Source organism: Squalius cephalus, assembly GCF_949319135.1.
Source record: "Squalius cephalus genome assembly, chromosome: 8".
NCBI lineage: Eukaryota > Metazoa > Chordata > Actinopteri > Cypriniformes > Leuciscidae > Squalius > Squalius cephalus.
Genome location: NC_137129.1, coordinates 32,375,925 through 32,397,212, shown reverse-complemented (window position 1 = coordinate 32,397,212; position 21,288 = coordinate 32,375,925). Strand labels below are relative to the sequence as shown.

Here is a 21,288-nt window from a genome sequence, read left to right as displayed (position 1 = left end):
GATTCCTGGAGAAGTTCCTAAACTCCTGATCTATTACATATCAGAGAGAGCTTCAGGTGTTTCTTCTAGATTCAGTGGCAGTGGAAGTGGAGACCACATGGATTTTACTCTGACTATCAGTGGAGTCCAGCCTGAAGATTCAGGAGTTTATTACTGTCAGAGTCTATATAACAAGGGGGTCTCTGGTACCACAGACTGGGCGTTCACACAGTGTAAAAGCATCATACAAAAACCTCCTCGGCTGAGACTTCTGCAGATGTTGATGTTGAAGATCATTATTCACCTCACTGACTTTACACACAAACACACAGATACACAGACAGTTGATGAACTCAACCACAAGTTTATCAAGCGATGAGAATACTTTTTTTTTTAAATAACGACTTTTATTGAACTATTCATTTTCATCTGTGTGGGCCTGAATAAATTCAGTCATGGATGAAATGGTCAATAAAAGTCGTTATTTTTGTTGTTTTTTTGCGCACAAAAAGTATTCTCGTCGCTTGGTAAACTTGTGGTTGAGCCACTGTAGTCACTTGGACTATTTTAACAATGTCTTTAATAACTTTTCTGGGCCGGCAAGTTTCGATCCCTTAGAAGCCTATGGAGGAGTGATCCAGATCTCAGATTTCATCAAAAATATCTTAATTTGTGTTCCGAAAATGAACGAAAGCCTTACGGGGTTGGAACAACATGAGGGTGAGTAATTACTGACAGAATTTTCGTTTTTGGGTGAACTATCCCTTTAACATATATTTTTTACTGTAATTGATTTTTTCAATATCAAAATATAATTTTAATATCCATGCTGTTCATCACAATAATCGCAATGGACACAAGTCCCAAAAAAATCTATAAAAATGATTTCATATTGTAGGTTGTTTTATAATACAGCAAGAAAGTCAACACCATATTTGAGTCAAAATGCTTTTATTTGGCAGCAATAAAACAAAGCATCACTGTTACAACAGCTGAGAATATCTGAACATTATACTAACAGAACGAAAGATTCATTGTTGAGCATTGACTGATTTAGGACAGTCCTATGTAAGTTTGTGAGTGTGTGTGTGAATGAATGCATGCTATCTATATCTTTGTGTGTGTGTGTTTCACTGGTCAGCATCACACTGCTGTGTGTTCAGGCTCTCGGTCACTGCTTTCTGGGATGTGTGTGTGGCGTCACAGCTGATGGTTGTTGCTCTGCTCCACTCACTCTCAGTGAGACTCAGGCTGCTGCTCCAGCTGTACAGTCCATCCTTCTGCAGAACACTGGGACTCAGATTCACAGCAGAGCTCCTGCTACTGCCATCCACCTTCCAGCTCAGCTTCCAGTCAGAGGGGAATCCCTTACTGCCCAAACACAGCACTGTAGCCTTACCCTGCTGCAGCTCGGCTCTGGAGGGGGGCAGGACCGTGAGGGTGGGACGAGTGGCAGCTAGAGAGAGAGAGAGAGAGAGAGAGAGAGAGAGAGAGAGGGAGAGAGAGAGAGAGAGAGAGAGAGAGGGAGAGAGATAGGGAGAGAGAGTGAGAGAGAGAGAGAGAGAGAGAGAGAGAGAGAGAGAAAGAGAGAGAGAGAGAGAGAGAGAGAGAGAGAGAGAGAGAGAGAGAGAGAGAGAGTTTCAGTTTCATTCTTCTTAAAAACAGCTCTATCAGTCTTTCACTTCCCTTTAAGAGACTCAGAGTTAATCAAGCAGATCTGAAGAGCAACAGCCCGTAAAAACACATTTTACTGAATCATATTATTCTGATTTTAGTCTAATCTGGCGTAATAACATTAAAATATTCAGTAATAACATTCAGTAATAGCATTAATATATTCAGTAGCCTACTTATAAATATTAATAAATAAATAAAAACCCATATCATATCAGACTAAAATGTATATATTACATTTTTATCTATTCTGATTTAAAAATATATTCAGAGTTTATTAAGAAAATTATTTTGTATTTTATGCAGCACGAAAATAAAGATGATTTACTTTGTTTTAACATAAGAAAATATCAAAAGTAAAATATTACATTTATGAAAAACACCAATAATGTATTTAAAATATTATTTCATATTAAGAATACTACAAATCTATTAACATATATACTGACATATTGCATGAGACTTATTGATATAAATATTATAATTAAACTTATTCTGTACTTCTCTATTGCACAATGCACATTTCTTAATATTAAGCCTGAAATGTGTTTCCCAATTATTAAGTATGATCTCTGTATGATTATTTAAATGCAAGATATTTAAAGTATACCTAAAGTATATTTGCTCTAGTTCCACTTTAGCACAATCAATATGATATATGGATAAATAAAGTGCATTAAGTACAAAATTAGTTGTTCCGATTTAGCAGACTTTAAGTATACCAATTTAGATTAGTACAAGTACAATTGCAGGATATTTATATTATAAATATAAATGTATTTCAAATATATTTTATTATATTTATTTTTCACTAGGGAATACACATTCAGAATTATAATCAAGTCTAAAATATAACAATATATTTATATTTGTTAAGTGCCCAGTTATACAGCATATATTTACAGTACAGTAATAATTAACACTGAAACAGAAGTTAAATATATTTCTGTATTATCTTAAACATAAATATAGTCAAGAAGATTTATTAACAATTATAATGTATTTTTATAAATATATACATATTTCTTTTTTTAAACAGAAAGAGATTTACTTACTTCCAACTGAGAGTCGTGTTCCTCCACCGAACGTCCACCACAGTGATACAAACCCAATGAGCGGCTGTACAAAAACCTCCTGCACTAAAACTGACACTGACAGAGTTACACTAACATCAGCACTAACACTGACACTGACACTAAAACTGTATCTTAGTTTAGTTTCGCTCAGTCAGCTGAAAAAAGAAATACGTTTTTAATGAATAAAATCTTGCAAAATGTATTTTGATTGTTTTTTGAGGTTTATTCCATGATGCATCTGAAAGTGTTTTGCATATTAACTGAACACTGCGCTTAAAACTCCACTGATGACTATTAGTGTGTGACACCGACACACCGACACACACACACACACACACACACACACACACAACAATGATGTCTCTTATTCTAATGCTGTGGACACTCGGTCTGCTCGCTCAAGGTTCAAAAATATGTTTTCTACATTATAATGATACAATTTTTAATTTATTTGTTAACTTTTTTTAAAATTTGTACTTTGTTTTATTTTCTATACATTAATTTGAACTGTTGTATAGCGAATGCAAGCTTCTTTTGATTTGTTTTTGATCTCTCTCTCAGTGTCTCATCAAGAGGTCCAGACTCCTGAGTCTCTGTGTGTTACAGCAGGAGATTCAGTCTCTATAAGCTGTACTGGGACCAGTGGAGTTGGTAATGACATGAGCTGGTATCTGCAGAAATCTGGAGAAGCTCCTAAACTCCTGATCTATAAAGCAAGTCGACTTCAATCTGGAGTCCCAGATCGGTTCAGTGGAAGTCGAGCTGGACTTCATTTCACACTAAATCTACGTGGAGTCCAGCCTGAGGATGCAGGAGATTATTACTGTATGGGGTATTATTCTGTTCCAGCATTCACACAGTGAAACAACATCGTACAAAAACCTCTCTCAGTCAGACGCTACAGAGAACATGAGACTCAGGCTAGTTGCCCTGTTAACAGTTAAAGCAACAATGAAGATTTTATTTTCAGTTATTTCATCATTTGTTTAATTTTCACTTTAATTTTCATTATTGATTTCAGCAGAAATGAATACGTGAAATTTTGAGATTAGCATCATTGTGGACAGAAGCTTGTTTTTATCTTTAAAGACTGGAATTATAAGCTTTATTATAAGCAGAATACATATTTCATTCTGACATCACATTATACTGTATATGAACGTGAACTCATGCCATCTTAACATACTGAAACTATTCTCTTTAAGAGATATTTTCAATATGTTATGCAGGTAAGAGAGGACCCAATAGCGAATTAACAAAAACAGAGTCTTTAATGAGAACACAGGGTGACAATAATGTAGAACACAAATCCTCTTCTTGAGAGATAATGGCAAAAACAGGCAACCCACAGAGAGGGCGATATAAAACAAAAAATACTTTAGCAAAAGAAATCTCAGAAAACTTCAAAAAGAGTCTCTTTAGGCAGCAGGCAGAGAAGACAGGCTGCGGGTCTCTCAGTGATGACAAGGCTCAAATAACAACTGCGGTTACCAGATCTCTTTCAGCAACAGATGAACTGGACAGAATACAAAGATCAAGATGATTAGTATGGTATAGATTGCGATCACCAGGCGGATGCCAACAGGACAGGACAGGACAGGACTCGGACAGAGACAAACAGGTCTGTAGCTTGCTTCTTGCATGAGAAACTCAAGTGAGAATCCGACAAAGAAAGAAGCAGAAACAGAGAGAGAAATAGGGACCTAATCAGAGGGAAGAGGGAACAGGTGGGATGAGAGTAAACGAGGTAGTCAGAGAAGATGAGGAACAGCTGGAGGAAGGGAGAAGGGAAAGAGAAAGTAACCCAAAAAAAAAAAACAGCAGAGGGAGACAGAGAAAGATCAGGAACAAGACATAACAGAATATTAAAATATATGATGTTACTATCATGTTACTCATATCTACAAGGTAGAGTATGCTTTGTTTAAAAATGTATACTATAAAAGTAATTATTAAACATAAAAACATATATTTTACATGTATTTAAAAATGTATTTAAAGTTGCTGGTACATGACAACATGAGAATGTCTTTAAATGCTAAGACTTGTTCTTGTATCAGTTGGTCCTTGAACAAAATGAGTGTCAAAGACATATCGTAATTTCCTCAATCCAACACTAACCACATAAAACAAATCAGAGGGACATTATATGTTGATAAAAATGTCAATAACCTAAATATAACACTTTCCCTATACTCCAAAGTCCAATTAACTGACAACAAGGACAAACAAGATGTTGATATATAGGAAGAACTAAATGGCAAAATCATGTTTCCACAGTCCATCCTTCTTCTGCACATTACAATCCAGAATCACTTTTACAGTGTCTTCTCACTCACAGGGGAAATCAAATAAACTGTATATTGTAATGTTCACATATAAGTTACAAGTATAAAAATGGCATGTCATTTAAAATTCTGCTTTCATAAAAATATACAATAATTGCAAAAAAAAAAAAAATTTATTATTTTCAATCTTTTCACATTCTGCACTTCATTCCTCTTGGCTCTTTAATGATAAATAAGGGGCATAAAATGCAAAATGTGTCCAGCCTTCAGTTGCATAATTGTAAAATAATGAACAGATTTCAGGAAACTGCCAGTATGGTGGACACTTCTGGTCATATTCGATGCTTTGCATAGACAGTGTCAGTGATCTGAGATGTTCATAAGTCTGTTTAACTCTTCATTGAGCTTCTCTTCATGATAACAGATCTAACAGCCAAAATGACTCTGATCTCCTTTATCATTTGGACACTCTACAGCATGCAAGGTACAGACAGTTACATGTGACTTTTTAAAATATATTTCAGTATTAATATAAGATATATATTATATAATAATCTGTGCTGTTATCTCTTGCTCTACACAGGTTGTTTAGAACAAATAGTTGTGACTCAGTCTGAGGTTAAATCAGTCCAGCGCGGTCAAACCGTCTCTATTGACTGTAAAGTTGATACTGTGGTTTACAAATATGAGCAAGGCCAGTATCTAAAGGACGTTATTATGTGTCTTGGTACAGCCAAAAAACTGAAGATGCTCCAAAACTCTTGGTTTATTATACAAATGAAAAAACTCAGGAATTCCTTCAAGATTCAGTGGCAGTGGACAAGGAAACGGTCTTGATTTCAGTCTGACCATCAGTGATGTCCATCTTGAAGATGCAGGAGATTATTACTGTCTGAGTCGACATAAGATCATTGATAGTTATGTGTTCACACAGTGAAAAGACCCCTTACAAAAACCCTCCCTTGTTCAGAATCAGTTACTAACATTATTAACATCTTCTGATGAAGCTGCAAGTGGAATAAATACACACATACACTAATCTTATATATATAATTAATCATCCAACAGTATATGTATTTAAATTTCTATTCCATCCTCCTTCTCCTGTAACATAGTCGGCTATTTCCATAATCCAGACAGATCATTTATTTTAATTTTATTTTAAATATGTTATGCAAATATCTGTTTGTTTGTTATTGTGCTCTGTACAAGCTGAAAACTAACATATCTCAGGGTTCATTATAAACTTCACAAATTCACAGACCTTCCAATAACCTGTCGATATATATTTGTATATTTGAAAAAAAAAAAAAAATCTGATTAAATTATACAATTTAAAACAGAATATATCTAATGGGAATTTTAATTGTTTTTTAAATTAAATGTGAAATGGAAAGTAAAGGAAAAAATTTGTCATCAAAATGGAGCTGACGGCTATTTCCATCCCGCCAGAGTCACTCACACACCAAACAATAATGGCTCTTCTAATTCTGGCTACACTGACTCTGCTTGCTCACTGACACTGACGAAGGCAAAGAGCAGAAACTTATGTCAACTTTATCTCCTGTCTTTAATAAAAGATTTTTAGAGTGACCTTTCTTGCATTTTTGATTTGATACATAGCTCAGCACCTATTTTTTTTACATTATAAGCAGTTTATTACATTAATAATGTCATACCATAATAAATTATGCTTTTATATTACATTATGCTTTGTTATTACATTATGAGTTGCTACACGTCTTTTATTCAGAATAGATGTGGTCAAAGCCAGATTTACTTCAAATTGTGAATTTGTGACAGGCAAAATAACTTTTTGACTACACTCTTCACCGTACCTCAAAAATACATAAAACATAAGAATTTATATAATGTTTTTTAGTAAAGAAAACACTGCTGTACTTATTCAAAGAACCAGTTCTTTATTTACCCTTGAAAACAAGCAGAGACGGACCAAAATCATTGAGGTTTAGGCACAAACTCTTGTCAATACTTTTCATTTGTTAAATATTTGCAAAGCACAGACAACCGTAAAGGGTGACGAAAATGACAAATGACGAAATATGGAGCTTCTGCCCGACAGCAACAATATTATACATTTTATTATTTTATAAAGTAACTGTCGTACAGAGTTACAGTAATTAGCATTAGTGTGAAATAATGAAAAATTTTATTATTGATCCTTATTGTAATTTAAACCATTTACTGTAAATAGTTGAACTCAACTGCACAATAACTCTACACTGCTTAAGCCCGCAGTGTAACAGCAGAACAAGAGTGAAATCAGTTAAATTTATTATTACTTTTATTTGTCAGCAACTGAGATCATTAGACTTTTTAAGATGTTCAAGAAAAAAAAGAAAAAAACAGATCTGTCTCTGTTTACCACCTGAAATATGTTTCTATATGAAAGTAAGAGGTTCTTGTTCTCAGAAAGGACATTTACATTGAAGACACTTTGCATATGAACTGCACGCTTCAGTGCACTGGAGGTCTTTATAGATATGTGAGTTTATGGTTTTATGACTGACAGCTCTTCTTCATGATAACAGATCCAAAAGCAAACATGACTTTAATAGCCGTCATTATTTGGACACTCACAACCTGCATATGGAGTAAGTATGTCCAAATTAATATAATTAGATTTAGACCTAAAGCCAGAAATTAAAAAAATCAACAAGTCCACAGATGCTCAGATCAAGATTTAGACTTCATTTTATGTATTTTATTCTCTCTCTTCAGGTTCTGTGGGACAAACTCTGACTCAATCTGAAGCTCAAACAGTCCAGCCTGATCAGACTGTCTCTGTTCTCTGTAATCATAAACCAGCAGTATATTGTGTTAAAACAAACACCACCCTGTATTGTATGTCCTGGTACCATCAGATTCCTGGAGAAGTTCCTAAACTCCTGATCTATTACACATCAGAGAGAGCTTCAGGTGTTTCTTCTAGATTCAGCGGCAGTGAAAGTGGAGACCACATGGATTTTACTCTGACTATCAGTGGTGTCCAGCCTGAAGATTCAGGAGTTTATTACTGTCAGAGTAGACATTTCATCAATACCACAGACTCAGTGTTCACACAGTGTAAAAGCATCATACAAAAACCTCCTTGGCTGAGACTTCTGCAAATGTTAAATATCATTATTCACCTCACTGACTTTATACACAAACACTCAGAGACACAGACGGTTGATGGACTGTTGATGTTCATAGTCACACACTCATCAACACATTCTATTTCATATAAAAAAAAACATCAGAATGTCTCAAACATGAATTACACATGAATTACAAATTATAATAACAATAAAATACACCCAAAATGAAAATGAAAGAAAGCTCACCATGATTAATGCTTATGTAATGAAAATGAAGATTTGACATCAGTCCCTCATGAAATACCATATATTTCCCTATAATAACATTATTAGTGGATTGACTGGGAAATTGTTAATATATCATCAATGTATCTTGTATTATCAAGCCTCTTAGTTAAAACTCATATTCTCATAATCATTTTACAGACCTGTTTAGAGGATCAGAGATCTTTTGCACCTTAAATAAATAAATAAATAAATAAATAAATAAATAAATAAATAAATAAATAAATAAATAAATAAATAAATAAATAAATAAATAACAAGCTGTCTGCAGTTCAACTGAATCTCTATTTGCTTTGTTCCATAAAAGAAAACATTTTTTATCTAGTTTTCTGAAATTTTATGTTTAAATATACAAACGTTAAAATGTTAAACTTCAATGCCATGAAAATATACTTTTTAAATATTTGATCTTAATAATCATACAGGAAAACGTCTCGGTTACGTATGTAACCCTCGTTCCCTGAGTAGGGAACGGAGACGTTACGTCGGATGACGACGAATGGGGTTTCGCTTAGAAAGCCTATCATCTTCGAGTATATAAAACGAGCCAATGGCAAAGAAATGCCATGGGTCTGCGGAATTTGCATAGCGTAACTCCGCCCCACCCTGGGAGTATATAAGGAAGTACGCTGGCAACATGCAGATATGTCTTCGCTGAGGAGCTGAGACTGAACTCAGGCGTTCCAGCGGTACAGCGGAAGTGGCAGGGAGACGTAACGTCTCCGTTCCCTACTCAGGGAACGAGGGTTACATACGTAACCGAGACGTTCCCTTTCGTTGTCACTCCGAGTTACGTCGGATGACGACGAATGGGGTTCCCAGTGTAATCACGCCACCTCTCGACTGTCTTCCAGTGCCCTGCGTAAGTCTGAGCTCCCTGTCGTGAGACTAGCACGGACGAAGGAGTCCTACTTAACACAGGAATACCAAGGTACACTGGGAAGCATATCCAGTGGAAATATGCAATCATGCCCAACCCGAAGGGGGGGACTTAGAATACACATATGACCCCGAAGGGCTGCATATGGAGTAACACTGGGGTGTCCAGCCGCAGGTGGAATATTTCAACCCCAGGGGTGGCAAGGTGGCTTGCCAAGGGAAAGACACATGCTCAAGAGGCTTACAGTGGAATACACATGTGGGGGTCACCCGGAGGGGAACCATGCACATGGAGGCACCTAGCCAAGCGCGAAAGCTGCCGGTGGCATAACTCTGGCGTTGACGTCGTCAGTGCTGGAGGAGACTCAGGGCTTATTAGGCTCACCTGAGGAAAATATCGCACGTATCCCGTCCGTGGAGAGGAATGGCGAGCAAGCGAAGACACCTGAGCAGAATCTCTTACCGGCTAGTTGAAGCGAGTACATGAGAAGAAACTGGCTCCACTCGGAGATTATAGAATCTCGCGAATGTGTTAGGTGTCGCCCAGCCTGCAGCTCTGCAGATGTCTGTTAGCGAGGCACCATGCGCTAGAGCCCAAGAGGATGCCACACTCCGGGTGGAGTGGGCCGTCACACCAAGGGGGCATGGTCGACCTTGCTGCTGGTATGCCAAAGCAATGGCGTCCACTATCCAGTGAGACAACCTTTGCTTGGAGAGAGCCTTCCCCTTCAGCTTCCCACCATGACAGACAAAGAGCTGGTCTGAGGTCCTGAAACACTGCGTTCTGTCTACGTAAGCACGGAGTGCGCGTACTGGACAGAGCAGTGCCAAGGCTGGGTCTGCCTCCTCCAAAGGCAGCGCTTGCAGGTTCACCACCTGGTCTCGAAAGGGTGTGGTGGGAACCTTGGGCACATATCCAGGCCGGGGTCTCAGGATCACGTGAGAGTTAGCCGGTCCGAATTCCAGGCACGCTTCGTCAACCGAAAATGCCTGCAGGTCCCCTACCCTCTTGATGGAGGCCAATGCAACCAGGAGCGCTGTCTTTATTGACAGGAACTTAAGCTCCACTGATTGCAAAGGCTCAAAGGGAGCATTCTGCAGGGCAGTTAAAACCACTGAGAGGTCCCAAGAGGGTACGAGGGGAGGACGAGGAGGATTCAGTCTCCTGGCTCCCCTCAGGAACCTGACGATCAGGTCGTGCTTTCCTAAGGACTTACCATCAACTGCGTCGTGATGTGCGGCAATGGCGGCAACATACACTTTCAGGGTGGAGGGAGACAGCCTTCGCTCCAACCCTTCTTGCAGGAAGGAAAGCACGACACTGATGGGGCATTTCGTGGGTTCTAGATTTTTAGAAGAACACCAGTTGACGAAGAGGTTCCACTTCAACGCATAGGCATGTCTCGTGGACAATGCTCTAGCGGAAGTGATGGTAGCCACCACCGCTGGTGGTAGGGTACTCAAACCTGCCTCATCCCGTCCAGGAGCCACACGTGGAGGTTCCAAAGATCGGGACGAGGGTGCCATAAGGTGCCCCGTCCCTGAGAAAGCAGGTCCTTCCTCAGAGGAATTGGCCAGGGAGGTGCTGTCGCGAGGAGTACTAGTTCCGAGAACCATGTGCGGTTGGGCCAATACGGGGCAACCAAAATTACCTGCTCCTCGTCCTCCCTGATCTTGCGCAAGGTCTGCGCAAGAAGGCTCACTGGGGGAAACGCATACTTGCGGAGGCCCCGCGGCCAGCTGTGCGCCAGTGCATCCGTGCCGAGCGTGCACTAGGTCAGGGAATAAAACAGGCCGCAATGGGACGAGTCGTGGGAGGCAAACAGGTCTACCTGTGCGTCTCCGAACTGATCCCAAATCAGCTGAACCGTCTGGGGATGGAGTCGCCAATCTCCAGCGAGAGGCCGAAGCCGAGACAGCTCGTCGGCCGCCTGGTTCAGGCCTCCCGGGATATAAATGGCACGAAGCGACCTCAGATGCTTCTGACTCCATATGAGGAGGTGGCGGGCGAGTTGTGACATACGGCGGGAGCGCAGACCACCTTGACGGTTGATGTACGCTACAGTCGCGGTATTGTCCGATCGGACTAGTACGTGTTGACCCCTGAGCAACGCATGGAAGCGGTGCAGGGCAAGACGTACAGCCAACAACTCGAGGCAATTGACATGCCAAAGGCGCTGGGGTCCTGTCCAGGACCCCGCGGCAGCATGTCCATTGCACATGGCGCCCCAGCCCGTGGTGGAGGCATCTGTTGACACAACAACATGCCTGGACACTCGTTCCAAGGGCACTCCGGCCCGAAGAAAACTGAGGTTCGACCACGGGGTGAAGGTCTGACGGCAGGTCGGAGTCACTGGAACTCGGAGCGTACCGTGGTGCCATGCCCACCTCGGGACTCGATCGCGAAGCCAAAGCTGAAGTGGTCTCATATGAAGCAACCCGAGCGGCGTGACTGCCGCTGGGGATGCCATATGCCCCAGGAGCCTCTGAAATAGTTTCAGTGGGACCACACTCTTGCCCTCGAACTGACGAAGGCAAGTCAGCAGTGATTGCGCGCGCTCGCTCGTAAGCTGCGCGCACATGGCGACCGAGTCGATCTCCATACCGAGAAAAGAGATCCTCTGCACGGGGCAGAGTTTGCTCTTCTCCCAGTTGACCCGAAGGCCCAGACGAGCTAGGTGCCGGAGCACAATGTCCCTGTGTTCGCAAACCTGGTCTCGAGAGTGAGCTAGGATCAGCCAGTCGTCGAGATAGTTCAGGATGCGAACCCCGTGTTCCCGAAGGGGAACAAAGGCTGCCTCGACGACCTTCGTAAAGACGCGAGGAGACAGGGCTAGCCCGAAAGGGAGAACCGCGTACTGGTATGGCTGCCCCTCGAAAGCAAACCGTAGAAACGGTCTGTGTCGAGGAAGAATGGAGACATGAAAGTAGGCGTCCTTCAGGTCGATCGCTGCAAACCAATCCTGCGGCCGTATGCACTCGAAAATGCGCTTGGCCGTGAGCATCTTGAACGGCATCCTGTGAAGGGAGCGGTTAAAGACGCGCAAGTCGAGGATTGGTCGTAACCCACCGGATTTCTTCGGTACAATGAAGTAAGGGCTGTAAAAGCCGGACCTCATTTCGGCTGGAGGGACAGTCTCGATCGCACCCTTCGCCAGTAAGGTAGCAACCTCCGCTCTCATAACCGGGGCATTGCCACCGACCATAGTGAAGCGGACTCCCCTGAAGCGGGGAGGAGACCGCGCGAACTGAATTGCGTAGCCGAGCCTGATGGTCCTCGCGACCCAGCGGGACAGCCTGGGAAGCTCTAACCAGGCTTCCAGGAACTGAACCAGCGGGGTCATGCGGACCACAGACGTACCCTCGGTGGTGCAGCGAGGCGGAATGACCGGCCCAGGCATGGGTGGCATAGCGGTCCAGTGCGGGGGCCCGGTCATTAGCCGCGTCCTGCCAGAGGAGGCCAGGGGAGGACCAGCGTCCCACTGGGGCGTGCTCTGGCAGGGAACTGGCGACAGAGGGGGGGAACTGGCGACAGAGGGGGACGAGAGTGGCGAGGCTCGTGAGCGGCGCGCACTGTCATCCGGACACTCTGTGTGCTCAGAGATGGGGGAGTGAGTTCTTTCTTTAACCACAATAGGGTGCTGCTCGTCGTGGGACGAGCAGCGGGGTGGGGAAAACCAAGGATTCTCCCCCGGCCCTCCACCGGGGGAAGGAGCGGCCCTGCTACCGTCTCCTGGAAAGAACTCAATGCCATCTCTGAGCAGCCCGTCTCAGGAGCGCCGCTTGGCCTGGCGTTTAGCGGGGCACGGGGCGGGAGAGGGCTGTGGTGCCTTCCTACGACGTCCTCCACGACGCGACCCGGATGGAGGCTGCTGCTGGGGCCGTGCGGGAGGGGCGGGAGCCATAGGAGGGCGCCTTCGCCGGCGAGCAGACTGAGGTACCTGTGCCGACGGCTGGGTGGAGGCAGCAGCTGGCCGTCGGGGCAGGACGTGTTTGAGAGCCTCAGTCTGCTTCTGGGCGGTCGAGAACTGCTGGGCAAAGTCCTCAACCGCCCCGCCAAAGAGGCCAGCCTGGGATATGGGAGTGTCGAGGAACCGGGTCCGCTCGGCCTCACGCATATCAGCCAGGTTGAGCCACAGATGTCTCTCCTGGACCACGCAAGTGGACATCACCTGACCCAGGGAGCGTGCGGTCACCTTCATCGCTCAGAGAGCAAGGTCGGTGGCGGCACGCAGCTCATCAAAGAGCCCTGGGTCAGTCCTCCCCTCGTGCATGTCACGCAACATCTGGGCCTGGTAGACCTGGAGTGTCGCCATGGCATGCAGTGAGGAGGCCGCCAGCCCCGCAGCTCTATAGGCCTTTGCCACAAGTGTGGAAGAGAACCTACAGGCTTTGGAGGGGTGCTTAGGGTCCCCGCGAGAAGACGCACTCTGAGGACACAGTTGCATCGCAACAGAGCGCTCAACCCGGGGAACCCCAGTGTACCCTTTGGCGGCCGCCTGATCGAGAGGAGGCAAGGCGGAGGAGGTCGCCGAGCGATCACGGGAAGACAAGGGTGCCTTCCAGGACCTCGTGACCTCCTCATGCACGTCCGGGAAGAAAGGCATTGGGGTCATGCGCTGACGAGGATCAGCGGCGGCACCCAAAAACCAATCTTCCAGCCGCGAGCGCACCGGGCCAGGTGGCGGGGACCACTCAAGCCCGATGGCCGCGGCTGCCCGGGAAAGCATGGCCGTCATCTCGGGATCAGACTCGGACAATGCTGGGACACCCGAAGGTGGCAGCACAGCCGAATCCTCACTTCCCAAGGACTCCTGCCCACCTTGTGATGCAGCGATCGACATCGAATCTTCCTCTTCAGAAGACTGTACGGCGGGCTCATTTGAAACACTCGCGGTTTGCACGGCGCTAGAGGACGGTGTGGAGCGTGGAATAGTCGGCGCTTTGTCCCACACCGTAATCCTCAGGTCACCCTGGCCGCCAGCCGAAGTACTAGCTCTCGCGGAGCCCGTAGATCGGGGTGCGGATGAGGGGACTCTACCATGAAGGTCATTGAGTCTAGACCGCAACCGTGCGATGGGCATGTTCCCGCAATGGGAACATGACTCATCCACAAACGCTGCCTTAGCGTGCTCAATACCCAGACACACAAGACAGCGATTGTGCCCATCAGAGTCAGAAACGAGAAGACCGCAACCAGAAGTGCACGGGCGAGGCATCTTTAAAAAGACGTGCCGCGTGCAAGCTCTTTTAGAAAGGAGATTTCTCCGCAAATGCTGAAGCGACCACGGAGAGAACACACAAACACTGGCAAATCACTGCACAGATAAGCAGGGAATGTGCACTCGCTGGAACTCGCTGTCACACCAACACTTGGAGAGAGGCTCGTTCGAAGAGAAGAGAAGAGATGAATCTCAGGATTGGCTTGTGGAGTGAAGTACATCAACTTGGCTCCGAAGCGAAAACATATCTGCATGTTGCCAGCGTACTTCCTTATATACTCCCAGGGTGGGGCGGAGTTACGCTATGCAAATTCCGCAGACCCATGGCATTTCTTTGCCATTGGCTCGTTTTATATACTCGAAGATGATAGGCTTTCTAAGCGAAACCCCATTCGTCGTCATCCGATGTAACTCGGAGTGACAACGAAAGGGAACTCACTGTGGTTGTTAACAGAGGAAGAAATGGACAAAAAAAGGATTCAGTATCTAATCTAGAGCTAGTTAAAACATGTCTGGATGAACACATGGTTTGTGATTCTTCATTCTTGTGATTCTTAAATCAACTGGGGAAGTATGACGAAATCTGTTAGTTCTTTATTTATTTTTTACCCTATTCATCTCTCGAGCCTTGCCTTAATTTTTTCATTCATCCTTTTTAAATGCATAAATCTTTAAGGAGTCAGAATTTGTATAAAAGATTTCTCAAATACCTTATTTTAGAGTTTTTAAAAAAAAAACATTTTTATAAATTAAATGTAGCTAAAATGTTTTATTTCATTAAATATATTATGAAGATGCCATGCTATCATACATATCTTTTTTTACTGTAATCAATATTTTCAATTTTAAAATATGATTTTAATATTCATGCTGTTCATCACAATAATCACAATGGACACAAGTCCCAAAAAAAACAACAATAAAAAGTGTGATTTCATATTGTAGGTTGTTTTATAATACAGCAAGAAAGTCAACACCATATTTGAGTCAAAATGCTTTTATTTGGCAGCAATAAAACAACAAAGCATTGCTGTTACAACAGCTGAGAATATCTGAACATTAGCATTAGCATCTGAGCATTGACTGATTTAGGACAGTCCTATGTAAGTTTGTGAGTGTGTGTGTGTGTGTGTGAATGAATGATTATGCATGCTATCTATGTCTTTGTGTGGTGTGTGTGTTTCACTGGTCAGCATCACACTGCTGTGTGTTCAGGCTCTCGGTCACTGCTTTCTGGGATGTGTGTGTGGCGTCACAGCTGATGGTTGTTGCTCTGCTCCACTCACTCTCAGTGAGTCTCAGGCTGCTGCTCCAGCTGTACAGTCCATCCTTCTGCAGAACACTGGGACTCAGATTCACAGCAGAGCTCCTGCTACTGCCATCCACCTTCCAGCTCAGCTTCCAGTCAGAGGGGAATCCCTTACTGCCCAAACACAGCACTGTAGCCTTACCCTGCTGCAGCTCGGCTCTGGAGGGGGGCAGGACCGTGAGGGTGGGGCGAGTGGCAGCTAGAGAGAGAGGGAGAGAGAGAGAGAGAGAGAGAGAGAGAGAGAGAGAGAGAGAGAGAGAGAGAGAGAGAGGGAGAGAGGGAGCGAGAGAGAGCGAGAGAGAGAGCGAGAGAGAGAGAGAGAGAGAGAGAGAGAGAGAGTTTCATTCTTCTTAAAAACAGCTCTATCAGTCTTTCACTTCCCTTTAAGAGACTCAGAGTTAATCAAGCAGATCTGAAGAGAAACAGCCTGTAAAAACACATTTTACTGAATCATATTATTCTGATTTTAGTCTAAACTAAAAACAAGTTTCTTAGTAAAAACAAAATTCTTAGTAAAATACTAAGAATACTACAAATCCATTATGCAGAACTATTATAATTAAACTTTATTTGGAGTACTTCTTTATTGCACAATGCACATTTCTTAATATTAAGCCTAAAATGTGTTTCACTAGTATTAAGGATAGTATGATCTCCGTAAAATATGATTATTTAAATTCAAGATATTTAAAGTGTACCTAAAATATTCTTGCAGTTTCACTTTAGCACAATCAAATATACTTAAGTAGCTTTAGTTGGAACTCAGCACTGGACAACTAAAGTACAAAATTACTTGTTTCAATTTAGTACACTAAAAGTACAATTTCAATATATTTATATTAAATAAATCAATATAAATGTGTTTGTAATAGGCCCTATACTTAGCATAAAATAAATGTATTTCAAATACATTTTAGTATATTCATTTTTCACTATAGGGAATACGGGAATACACATTCAGAATTATAATCAAGTTTAATATATAACAATATGTTATTTATTTATTTTTTAAGTGCCCATACAGCATATAATAACAGTGCAGCACCCGAAATAGAAGTTAGATATATTTCTGTATTATCTTAAACATATAGTCACGAATATTTATTAACAACTATAATTTATATATATATATATATATATATATATATATATATATATATATATATATATAGATAGATAGATAGATAGATAGATAGATAGATAGATAGATAGATAGATAGACAAAACTGAGAGAGATTTACTTACTTCCAACTGAGAGTCGTGTTCCTCCACCGAATGTGTACCACAGTGATACAAACCCAATGAGCGGCTGTACAAAAACCTCCTGCACTAAAACTGACACTGACAATAACCAGTTTGCTCCTTTATAACTAATAGCAAAATAAATAAATAAATAAATAAAGATTAATTAAAATAAACAGATAAAGCTGCTAAATTAAATCTGTTTAATTTGGATAATTTCCCAAATTTACTAAGAAAAATAATCATTATTATTACTAAGACAAACACTACTGAACTACTAATTAAGAACTAAATATTTAAGTCACTTTGTATTTATATTTTGAATCTCGTAAGCATTTAGTTCACTTAAAAAATATATATTTCAAATTTGTATACAGATTTTTATTTTAAATGGCTTTCATTCTAATTTACAATCCAAAGCAGTATCAGTGCAGTATGTAATAAAACAAGAATAGTAATATCTAAATATGCTACCTGTTCAGATCCACATTTCTTTGGTGTATACATCTTTTTATTTTATTCTGCACTTACTTTCAACATTCAGTTTGGTTCCTCCACCAAAAATCCTCTTTATTCTCATTCACTGGAAAAACCTCCAGAATATTAAGTTTTAATTTAACTAATTTATCATGTTAAACTCCATAATCAAATATATTACAATGCCTATAGTCATATGAGAGAGAAGATGTTTCAGTTCAGAAAAGGGTTTTTCCACTGTAATGTAATTTTGCATTGGCAGCTCATGCTTCAGTGCTCCTGTGAACGATTTTAACATACAAGATTCTCTTCATTTGGGCATATTACATATTATATAAATATAATATTAACTCAAATTCAAATCACATAATGCATGAAAAAAATATATATAATATAATATTATATTATATAATATATATATATATATTTATTTATTTTTTCATGCATTATGTGATTTGAATTTGAGTTTTCTTTGTCTCACAGGCTCTTCGGGACAGGTCGTTGTGACTTAACCTGAGTTTAACTCAGTTCAGCTTGCTCAAACAGTCTCTATTGATTGTAAGGTCAACACTGTAGTTTATAGGCATCCAACTGGCTCAATATCCAAAGATTACAACATCTTGTATACATTCAGAAGCCAGAGGAACCCCCTAAACTCATTACACAACAATGAAGCCCTCAAGTGCTCCATCTAGAATAAGCGGTGGAGGCAGTTTTCACTCTGAAGGAAACGGTCTTGATTTCACTCTGACCATCAGTGATGTCCAGCTTGAAGATGCTAGTAATCCGTAAGATAAGTGATGAATGTGTTCATGCTCATGTGTAATAGTACACGCCTGTATTCACCTGAAGTGACTCTGATAAACTCCAAACAAATCTCAGCTGTTCTTGTAAGATTTTTCCAACATCATCTTGGTTTCACACTAATAAGAGCCATGGGCCACAAAGAGCTCATGAAGCATCAACAGGATCTTATTTTTGAAAGGTATCACTAAAGTGAGGGGCTACAAAAACATTCCAAGGCATTCAATATACCACAGAACACAGTGACAACAGTCATCAACAAGTGGAAAAAGTATGACACAACAATGACAATGTCAAATTTGCCCTCCAAAATTGATGAGAAGACAAAGAGAAAACTGGCCGAGAGACTGTCAAGAGCCTACAGCGACATTATATAAGAGTTGCAGCACTTACAATATCTATAAACTATCTGTCTGGGCTTTGAGACACATCTTTTCTGACTAAAAAATATCCAAGTTCGACTAAACTTTGCAAAAACATATAAAGCATGCTCCCAAAAGCATGTGGAAATATGTGTCTAACAAGTCCAAAATTGAACTGACATCAACAAAAAAACAGTATTCCTATGGTAAAACATGGTGCAGCCTCACGCTCTGGGATGCTTTTCTTCAGCTGGGACTGGGGCTTTACTGAAGGTGGAAGGAATCATGAATAGCCTCAACTACAGTTCCAGTTGATTTTGGCACTGATTTTTAAAGTGCCCCTATTGTGACATTTTTAAGGTTCCTAATATTCTTTTAGAATAAAAGTCAGTGGGGTCCAAAACAACATTTTTGACACTACTGACTTCCATTTTATTGAGAGGAAAAAAACAACATGAGACATTTAAAAAAAAAAAAAAAACTTATAATATATTAATTTATACATTAAAATTGTATTATATTAATATTTTAATATTCTAATATTTTCTTTTGTGTTTCACTGAAAAGTCTTTAGAACTACTTGAAGGTGAGAGAATTATAGATTTTTTTTGAGTAAACTAATTTAGGCTAACTCAAAGCGTAGTTGTATTTGGGGCGCAAGGGTTGATGATCAGTAACCACGATGTGTTCATTAAAATATTTTGAGAATCATCCATATCATGTTAGCTAATCTGTTTAGGAAGATACATGGCCTGTTTGATTATATGGAATTTGCTTTTTTGTCCGTCAGATTTCACTCCTGGCAATGAAAATTGTTCATAAATTATATTTGGAGCCATCAAAAACATGACTCGGGCCTAGAGCGCCACTGAAACTTGACCCAGGCCTCGTATCCCACCCTGAGCACAATTCAAGAGGGTAATTATTAGTTTCCTACACTGACTCCAGGTCGTCTTACTTCGTGAACGTACCTAGCTGTTAGTATAGCCTGAAGCTTAGCAACTGCCTTTTCAAATCACTGTGCTGTTCTTGAGCCAATGTTAAACCCCTAAAAGTGACAGGCCCGGCCCGGACTGAGCGCCTGCAGGGATCGGACTTTACGATCGCGTCTCACAGGCGTGTCTGTAATCCTCCGGGGCTGTGACACTCTTTTAAGTATGTGAAGCCTATGGAGAGGTAGTAGATCTAACACTGTATTAAAACACCATCTATTACTGTATAAATGTGGTGCGCTCCAAAACAGAATGAAGATGTTGTGCATAAAGTGCAAATTATGCATATTCCCTCTCGACATGTGTGAAATATTTTTAGCTTGTATCGTGGTTTCATTTTTGTCACAAATGTCTTTTTATAAAGAGTATATATTACAGTAGTAAATTAAGATTGTCTTCTGTTGTCATTTTCCACTATTGAGAACGTCCAGAATTTTCCAGACAGCTCTAGATTACATTCAATGATCTCACATGCAAAAATTCAAGAAGGCTATAGCTACATCATTTGAAAGATATGTACTCTAGAAACATAACAGTTTTAAAATTTTGAACACACATAAAAGTATATAATTTTTTTATTTATAACAGTAGGCTAAGTTCAAGAGAAACCCGTTTAGGCCTATAGGCCTACTTTAACACTATACACTCCAATACTGATTATGAATACTTGTAGTATTTCTCTGTAGGCTGTGTGGTTAATAGAAGGGCAGTTACAAAAAAAAAAATTATATATAAAAAAAAAAATCTATGCAAAAATGGGCTCGTCCGGGATTTGAACCCGGGACCTCTCGCACCCAAAGCGAGAATCATACCCCTAGACCAACGAGCCATTAAATGTTTAGGTAGTATGGTGTGCCACGTTGCATAGGGAGAAGCTCCAGGACCATAGGACATTCGATGGAGTGAGTTTAGGATGTTTATTTTGGTTTTGACGAATGGCGCCATCTGGTGGCATCAACCTGCAGTTACAGAGGTCGTTCAGTGGCCAGTTACATAGCCAAGCATGATTACATGCGACACCGAGGCTGGATTAGCACTGCTTGATAGTGCAGATAATTGAAAAGGTTAATGTCCATGTGTTCTGAAAACAGAATAATCTTAAATAAATCTTAAGACTTACCATTTGCAAATGTTTACTCCTTTTTTTGTCTTTTTTTTTTTTTGTTGCTACTGGCTCATTGGTCTAAGCCGGGGTATGATTTTCGCTTTAAAGGAGAACTCCGGTCAATTTTAACATTGAGCTCATTTTTTTGTAAATTTGGAGTGCTGTCAGTACAGAGAACAACGACAAAAATCGGTGTTGCCTACACCGAGTTATTCTATTTTTAAAATTTGCACCCTGTTGACTTCAATGGGGCAATATTTAAACCTGCTTTTAGCCTCTTAACATCCTTGATGTGTCATTACAAGTGCACAGGTCATGTGAGTGATTCCTTTAGAGTGAACACGAGTGAATCTGACTGCAGTAGATGTGAAAGAAATGGTAGTCGATTGTCGAGTTCACGCGCGTGATCATAGGTAACTAAACCTGTGCGCGTGAACTCGACAATCGACTACTTTGGACTTCAACCGAAAACAGGATGTAAATACAGGTATTT

The 21,288-nt window shown here is 41.1% G+C and overlaps 2 gene segments (V, D, J or C); both read right to left on the bottom strand.

Moving 5' to 3' along the window:
* Positions 1 to 922: 922 nt before the first annotated feature.
* Positions 923 to 18,269, bottom strand: LOC307163481 (immunoglobulin kappa constant-like). The segment is given in 2 exons: positions 18,196 to 18,269; positions 923 to 1,435 (listed from the first exon to the last, which is right to left on the bottom strand).
* On the bottom strand, positions 15,489 to 17,752 carry LOC307163559 (immunoglobulin kappa constant-like). The segment is given in 3 exons: positions 17,587 to 17,752; positions 17,059 to 17,154; positions 15,489 to 16,012 (listed from the first exon to the last, which is right to left on the bottom strand).
* Positions 18,270 to 21,288: the final 3,019 nt, after the last annotated feature.